This window comes from Lepidothrix coronata, unplaced genomic scaffold (genome assembly GCF_001604755.1).
Source record: "Lepidothrix coronata isolate B3197 unplaced genomic scaffold, Lepidothrix_coronata-1.0 Scaffold159, whole genome shotgun sequence".
Lineage (NCBI taxonomy): Eukaryota > Metazoa > Chordata > Aves > Passeriformes > Pipridae > Lepidothrix > Lepidothrix coronata.
In genome coordinates this window covers 521,131-529,866 of record NW_016690339.1, presented here as the reverse complement: position 1 = coordinate 529,866, position 8,736 = coordinate 521,131, and positions in this window count along the sequence as shown.

The following is an 8,736-nucleotide window of genomic DNA, read 5'->3' as shown; positions in this document are numbered from 1 at the left end:
GATACGAGAAGATACAAAGCTGGGTGCTGTCCCAACACTCAATTTTAGGCAATTCAGAGTTTCTTTTTTGTGTGATATAATCTTACATTGCCCCTAATTTCCCTCTGTGTTTCTGGCAAGTTGTGTCAGGTTCTTTGGGAAGGTTTCCAAGTGGTTTTGTCTGCTTGATGTTGCCCATGGGTCATCATTGCTGTGTGAACGGGCTACTTGGGGCAGTCAGTGTTGGCAAGGAAAGCTTAGTTTCATCCACACTGGCATAAAAGTATATTTAAATGAATGACAAAGCTAACAAAATTCAATATTATTCTCCTTGGCATTCAGCTGTTTGCCCTAAGCTGGGCCCTGAGTTAACTCCTGAGGGCAATAAGTGCAATTGAGTTTATCTACAAAGCTATTGATGCCAAGGATTTTATGGTAATCATTTGTTCATGATGGTGCTAATAATACTTCTATCTGTTGAATCAGGACCTGTGAAATGAACTGATAGGCTTGAACCCAGCTCCTTCAGGGATATTTGCATTATCTCCCAGAGTCTTCATTTAGACCTAGTATTAAACTTTATGAAACTGAGAGACGATATGAAGAAAAGCATATGGAAACACTTTAGGTAGAAAAACTAATATTTTTAAAAGATATGTCATTAGTAATAAACTATTTAGAATCCTGCAGCTGAATCATGATCCCTGGAGAGTTTCAAAGACAGCTGATATCTTCAGTCCCCAGTTTATCCCACCTAATTAATTCCACTTCATTTAACCCAGGTGGAAGCTTAGTTAGGTTATCTGCAAAGCCCATGGAGGGAGACAGGTATTTTCTGAAAGTGATTCAGCCTACTTAAACAGAACTTCACAAATTCAGGGGAAAAGGTCTTTTTGAAATAGAGGTTTCTAGCTATAATGTATAATTATTACACAATTAAAATATAACTCACAGCACTCATTATTTGACATAAGTACAGGAGATCACCTTTTCTGTTAACACACCTGGTTTTCTGTTTTCAAATCAACCAATGGGCATTCTACTTAAGTATGAATTAAAGAAATCATCCCCCATTAATTTAAGGCCAGATGTTCAGAAGTGTTTAAACGTCTCACTCCTGTTGAAATCAATAACTTCTTAAGTTCTGGACCTTTGTAAGTTCTATAAAATTCAACCTTTATTTTATGGCCTATTACACGTTATGCTCATATAGATTATGGTAAAAGTCTTAGTCATATAATTTGTATCCTTCCTCTGTGACCATAAATCAAATACAATCATCAAAAAAATGTTTCTTAACATTCCATATTCTTTTAGACACAGGGTTATTGCTCTAAATGATGCCAGCTGAGCAATCCAGTTGTCCTCATATATTATATGTCATCTCAACAAGGCTCTTGTGAAAGCCTGAGCAGGTCATCTGGATGCAGGTAAAACACTGTTTTCATAGAAGTATAGAATAGCTTAGGTTGGAACAGACCTCTAAGATCATCAGGTCCATCCATTAATCCAGCACTGCCAAATCCACCACTAAACCATGTCCTGGAGTAACACATCTACATGTCTTTAAGATTCCTCCAGGGATACTAACTCACCCGCTTCCCTGGGTAGCCTATTCTGGTGCTTGACAACCATTTTCATGAAGAAATTTTTCCTATAATTATTAATAATAATATCCGCTCTAAGCCTCCCATGGTGCAACTTGAGGCCATTTCTTCTTGTCATGTTGCTTGTTACTTGGGAGAGGAGACTGACACCCACTTCACTATTGAGTTCCAGCTAAAGAGTCTGTATGGCACCTCTTTGACTTTTAGGTTGCCCTATGCAGCATCAGTTTAATTTCTTTACTTATTGACTAATCTCTCCCCCTCCACCCCCCTTTCTGGTTGAAGAGATCACCAGCAAGCCCTGTGCCTGTCCACTGCCTTAAATTTGAATATCTTAAGAAGGAAATGACACTGGGAATTTGCCCAGTATATAGAGTTTTTCTGTTATAAAATTTAATGGAAATAGAGAAAGAGCAATGTTTGCAATCTGTAGACGAAACTCCTTGCCAGGTATTTCCTTACAAGGCAAAACCGGTTCTCAACTCAAAGCAAAATAAAAATAAAAAAAAAAATAATAAGAAAAAAGTCATCCTAATGAATTATATAACTTATTCCTTTCTTGTGTGTTTCATCTACAAGATCAATAATGCTCTTCAAGAAGCAAATCACTCTAGAGAACCAGTGTTTTACTGGCACAGTGAAGAGCTTTATTTTTAAGTCTCACAGCTCTCTTGTTCGTATCATTCCCATAAGTTGCCTTACACGTATATTCATTGGTTTACCATAAAGCCACTACAATAAAGTTGCTGAGCTGTGACTGGGAGGGATGTAAGGAAGAACAGAAAATAACTATGATTTTATTTTTATTTAATTTATCAATCTGAGAATTTGCCAAAAAATCCTGAGAATGGAGAATATTCTTTCAGATTTGTTCAAAAGTTTAAAAAGATCTTTACATGTACACCTTCTTATGCTACAAAATGAGGGGCGGTGGCACAGAATCAGCTGCATCACTTCTCTCTTTTTTTCTTTACAACTTTCATTCAAACTTCTGTTGCTTTTATCCACCATAAATCTGCAAAATTAGACAAGAAGGCATTCCACTAACTGGACTTAAACTTGGGGTCATTTATATATCTACCAAAATCCCAGTTTCTCTTTCAATCATTTATGCAACTCTATTTTAGTGTTTCTTACATATTCATGATGTTTATTGTTGTCACAGTGGTTTGGTTTTGTGTTTGTTTCTGATAGATATTAAGAACTGCTTTTATTATACCAATTCTATACTCGTGCAAATTATGCCTATATACAGTACTTTCTTTTCATACTCTGTCCCCATCCATGAATGATGGCTATTTGAGAAATAACTTTAAAGGGAAATAATTTTAATTTTATTGATTTGTGTGTCTTTCCACAAGATTAATCTCCTATTAAATTCTGGGTTGCTATGTGCTGTTCAGATTCCTAGATCTAACAGTAAATCTACATCCACAGTGACTCCATACTTCATCTTGCCCTGGCTGAGTTGTTAAGCTACAGTCCTGTGATATATTTTTTGCAGCTTTGCCAAATTAATCAAAAGCAGTTTGACTGCTTAGTAGGAATTGCTCTACATGTGGTCATCTGGAAATCACTTCCTCTGACAAGAGAAAATGTCTGAATTGTAATATCAACATTTAATAAAGATTAATAGTTTGCATCTGATTTGATTGCAAAAGCTGTTCTTACTATTCAGAAGGTTTCCTTAAAGGAGCTTTATGTATTGTAACATAACTACATTCTCAGAGTGTGAAAAACGTGTCACGGAGATATTTTTTTTTTTGGTACACTCTATTTTTTCCACAATCGTATTGCATTAAAAAGTGACTTACATAAAAAGAGTGAATGCAATTAGCAACTCAAATCCCCTCTGTGTTATCCAAATGGTATAAAGTGGCCTCAGAGTATTTGAGATTCAAACTCAATATTTTATATGAAAACTGAAGCAGATTTTTATTTATGTAAGGTTGTAATTCAGCAGTTGATGCTATTTTCAGTGATTATTATTCTAAATAAGAATTGGTCTGTTAAAATAATTCTTTGTGTGGATATGACTACATAGATGAGGTAGCAGGGTGTAGGATTCGTCTGTTTAATTGTTTTCTTTACATTTTGATTTAACGCCTTTCCAAGACACACAAAGAACCACAAACATTGTGAGTCCTCAGTGGAGTAAAAAAATGAAAACATTTGAATGTCCTATGTTTCAAAATAGGAAGAAAAATTAATTTTCGAAACTTTTCAAGATCAGAATTCTGATAAATTTACAAAATCTCAATTTCACAGCTGAAATAATTGTTTTCCTCCTGAATGGCATTCATAAAAGCTTTTCCTACTCCTTTCTAAATATAATATTTAACTAATATTCACATGGAGTGAAAATCATGCTCTACTTGAAAAGATGAACAATATTGAAGACTGAAATGAATTAAAAACCAAATATCTGCAGTTGCAACAACTTATGCACAGCATGTAATTTTTAGTTACTATTTTCCTTTTTTTTTTTTTTCCTGGAGACCTATCACATTAGATGAAGATTAACACAGTGCTTGTCTTTTGATAAAAGAAAATTACTTATCTCAAAGCACACCAGCAAGGTTGAGATGAACCTAAACTGCCAGTTTTAAAAGTAAACTTGATTCGGCCAATTGGATCTTCTCATTTCACTCCCAGAAATGCCTGTACTATGCATATATAGAACTATGGATGAAAAAATAATACATTTTAGGCTAACAGAGACTGGAGATACAGCCATCTGCCTTAGGCCATCAGCCCCTTGGTTTTTTCTCTCTCTTCCTCATTAGCAAAGTCTTGCTAAGATGAGGTTTGACCAAATATGTGCAGCAGTAGTTCTATGCTGCCATTAGTTATATTCATATTATCTTCTTGTCAAAAGGCCAAACATTCCACTAAAAATGGGAAAAGAATCATGTGAGCTTAAAAATAAGTGAATACAGCAATTTTTTCTTTACAACATATCCTATAAACAGAGGTTTTGCGTTGTAGAAAATTAAACGGCGTCTTGTAGCAGAAACTGAAGGTAGGAAACCTGAAAGGTATCCTCAGTCCACATTTTGTCATTGTAAAGGCTGTAGCCTATATTGAGAGATTTCATCTCGTCTCTGTCGAGTGCTGAAGTACCTGGGATTTTAAATGCTTTCTGTATAGCACTAATAGGATCCTTAGATGTGAGGTGTTTTCAATGAACTCTTTATCAGAAAATGTATTTCAGCAGCCCTAGATTTCACACATACCTAAAGGACACTCAAGAAAGTAAATTTAGACGGAATCTTCTCTTCATTGTCTCACAAATGTAACCCAAAGAGGAACAACTTCTTTAAGATATATTTAAATACACACACATTCACCCATTTCCATCACTTAATGTAAAACACTAATCTTAAGCAAAGACAAAATGTGAACCACTGAGCGAGGTAGAGGCTGTGTCTATATGAATAAGCCACACAGTAGAATTGAAGGAGTTGACAGAACAGATGTACGAGGGAGACAGCCAGGGCTGTACCTCTGGGGGCTGCCCCATCTGGCCACATATACTGTGCTCCTGTCAGCAGTGGGAGGACAGGGGGTGATAACTCCTGGTGCACATCTCCCCATCTTGCACTGATGAAGTGCCACTCCTGTGCTCTCCCTCAGAGCACCTCGTACCATGAATCGAAACACAGTAAATGGGTCCTCTGAAAATCAATTTTTTAAACTGCTATAGACTCTCCCAAAGTCTACCACAGCATCAGATGAGGCTTGCTTATCAAAGTATCAGACAGAAACATTACATGGAAAACGTGACACTTTCGCTATAAGTCTTTTTGCGCCAAAAAATAACCACAATACTTTTAAGATACTCTTTCAATACACTTTTTCAAAACCACAATTAATTTCAAAAAAGATCTTCATTTTTACTCTGGCTATAGCACAGCTCAGGCACCTTTAACTTGAGCGACAACTCTGCTTTGAATTGCTGTATATGCTTGTATCAACACCTTGAATACATTTTATTAATTTCCTGACATTTTGGCATGGGAGAGGAGGCTCATAGTGATTCTACCTGTCAACATCCAAGCAGAGGAAATATTTTCTCATACTGAGCTTAACTGAAAATCAAACTATAGTTGCATAAAGTTGCAGGAGTCCAATTAAATAATTATTTCCACATTCTGTAGTCTTTCAAGAGTTTTTTCATGTCTGTCCTTTCTTTAAAATGTAAAGTATTATAATCTACTTGATGCTGTCACTGACAGGGATGAGTAAAAAGAATGACAACTAATTTCTTTGCAAAATTGAGAATCTTTAAAATGTGTTGTATCTTCCCTTTGGTTTTCTGAAATACTTTCTTAGTATGTGAGTTTAATCAGTTTACCAAAGAAGTCAAGTCCTGCCGATTTCAGTGGTAAAATTTTCAGTTTTGGTCTTGAGTATTTAGGAAATAAATAAAGTTTCCCTTCTTGATATAAATCCTTATGGACTCCCTCCCTGCTTCCCTCTCACCCTCCCTTTCTGTCTTTCTCTAGAACTAGACAGATTTCCTGTAGTCCATATCATGGCTTCAAACAGCCAGTGCTGTTTGTATCTAATGAGGGAAGAGGATATTTTTATAGAATTCAGTATTTGTAGGATTCTAGTTATAAATTCTGTGGATAACCTGCTAAATTATACAGTTTGATCCTTTTTCTTATTAACTTTACTAACATTCTTTTAACTACAGTATACTTCACACTAACCTCAAGATGCCCAAAAAAGATAGTGAAGTCTAAGAAATTTTTAATGATATCCAGACAGAGAGAATATCACAGTAAGTAGTTACAGAAGGAATTTCTGAAATTAAAATGAAAAGCCTTTTAATTTTAAAAGAAGGGTTTAGTTTTTCAGTAGTCTGGATTTTTCAGTCAGTCCTTCATAAACAAATGCTTTTATGAAAACCTGAAAGAAAAAATAATTTCTACTGAAATTTAAATTTTATGATTTTTTAAAGATTTTCCCCATTACAGAAACTGTTTTCTGCAGGCTTTAATAATACTCTTACTATGTATGAGTTATAAAAGCTTAGTTGTACTGGTGACTTTTCTTTGAAATAACCATAAATGTTTTCTAAGTTATGATCCTAAACAGCTGTAATTCTTTTTTATGTAATTTCTTATCATCCTAATTTAGGAATATTTTCCTTCAATTGAATGTTCGTGATATTTGGGGATCTTTGTTTCTATTCACTCATTTCTTATTTCAAATTTTCTTTCTTCCTTTAGGAAGTTTGACACCTTTAAGCTTTTGTATTGTCTTAGCTTTCAATCCTTTTCTTTCTTCCATTCTATCTATGTACTCATGTTTCCCGTTTTAAAAGCTCTCTTGTTTCAAAAGCTCTCTTTTACTCCATGACACAGCTGGATGAATTCACCACTAGGTTAACCTCTGTATATAGGTTATAATGCAAACAGTAAACCTTAAGCAGCCAAGAATGATTCTTACTTCTTGCTTTGGGCAAAATAATATTTTTCAGTCATGTTCTATTACTTTGGTGTTTGGTAAGCACACCCAAACTAGATGTAAATTACCTAATTTGAGCATGAATAGCAGAACATCAGTGGATCCCAATACTTTCTGATATTTAGAATCTCTTTTGAGACATTGGCCCCTTTGCAGTTAATTTACCCTACTTACAACAAGTTTCCTTTTTCTAGATGCCTTTTACAGAACATCCAGTTTTCCTACTGCTCATGCATTACAATTTGCAAGTCATTGACTGTGGCAGTGCTAATTTTCAGTTCTTTAAATAGTGAACTCTGGGCTGTACATATTTGTGGTTTCATTTTTTTTACAATTGCAGCAGTACTGGTTTAGAAGTAGGTTTTGATAAAATGCATTGATATAGATCTCATAAAGACTTCAGTATTGCAAAGACACTCTACAGGGAGAAAAAGCTATTTATCTTCCCCAATGTCATTAGGCTGAAAAGTAATGGACTCTAATAAGAGACTTTTTGGTTAGATACTAGGCAAAGCTTTCTACTGGGGAAACTGTGAAGCACTGACTGTAGATTCATAGAATCATAGAATCATTGAATGATTTGGGTTGGAAGAGACCTTAAAGATCATTAAGTTCCAGACCTCATCCATTGTGGTCTTGAACACTTCCAGAGGTGTGCCATTCACAAATTCTTGAGGCAACTTGTTCCAGTGACTTATCACCCTAACAGTAAAGAATTTCTTCCTAATCTAATCTAAACCTAATCCTAATCTAATCTAAACCTACTCTCTTTTAGTTTGAAGCCATTTCCCCTTGTCCTATCACTACAGACTCTTGTAAGAAGTCCTTCTCCATTTCTCTGGTAGCCCCCTTCAGGTACTGGAAGGTGCTTTAAGGTCTCCCCAGATCCTTCTCTTCTCTATGCTGAAGAATCCCAAGTCCCTCAGCTGGTCTTCATAGCAGATGTGCTCCAGCTCCCTGATAATCTTCATTGCTTTTCTCTGGACTTGCAAAAACAACAGAACAGCATCACAGGTGACCTGAATCCATGCAGAAATGGTTAGAGTACTGTTATCCTGTCTTGCAATAAGATTGTAGACTTTATGAGCTACATCTTTCTTTAGTGATTTCAGTTGGCACAGTTTTCTTGTTAGGTAGGAGACATGGATATGAAAAGCTTTGTAACGATAGTGACTATTTCACAAGCAGAAGAGTGTCCACACTAAGGCGCTATGCAGGTAAAGTCCTACTTTTTTTCTAAGTTATATTTGTCTCTCTGTACCTAAGAGAGTTTTCTTGCATTGGCATATACTAGTAGAGATGTAGTTTATACTACACAGAATCATTCAGATTTTGATTGGAAACATACTAGTGGAGGCTACTTTTCAAGATGGTACTTCCCTATAGTTTAGAGCAATTCTCTTAGTGACATTAGATAGTATACTGGAGTATTTGTGTAAGAAGTAATGTTTTGCTAGTAACTTTTCCCTATGAGATCATTTTTGCTTGTACCTATCTTTCTGGGGCTTGGGTTGTGTAGTTTTTTTAATGCCTAACTCATGTAGGCCAGCCAGCAAGATGTATAAACATGAACCCAGCCTCTTATATCAGTACAAAATTCTGTGTAGAGAAGCTTTCCAACCAGTCAAGACCCTGCACTGGCTCTTTAAGGTTGCCGGTGTAAATAAAGGGA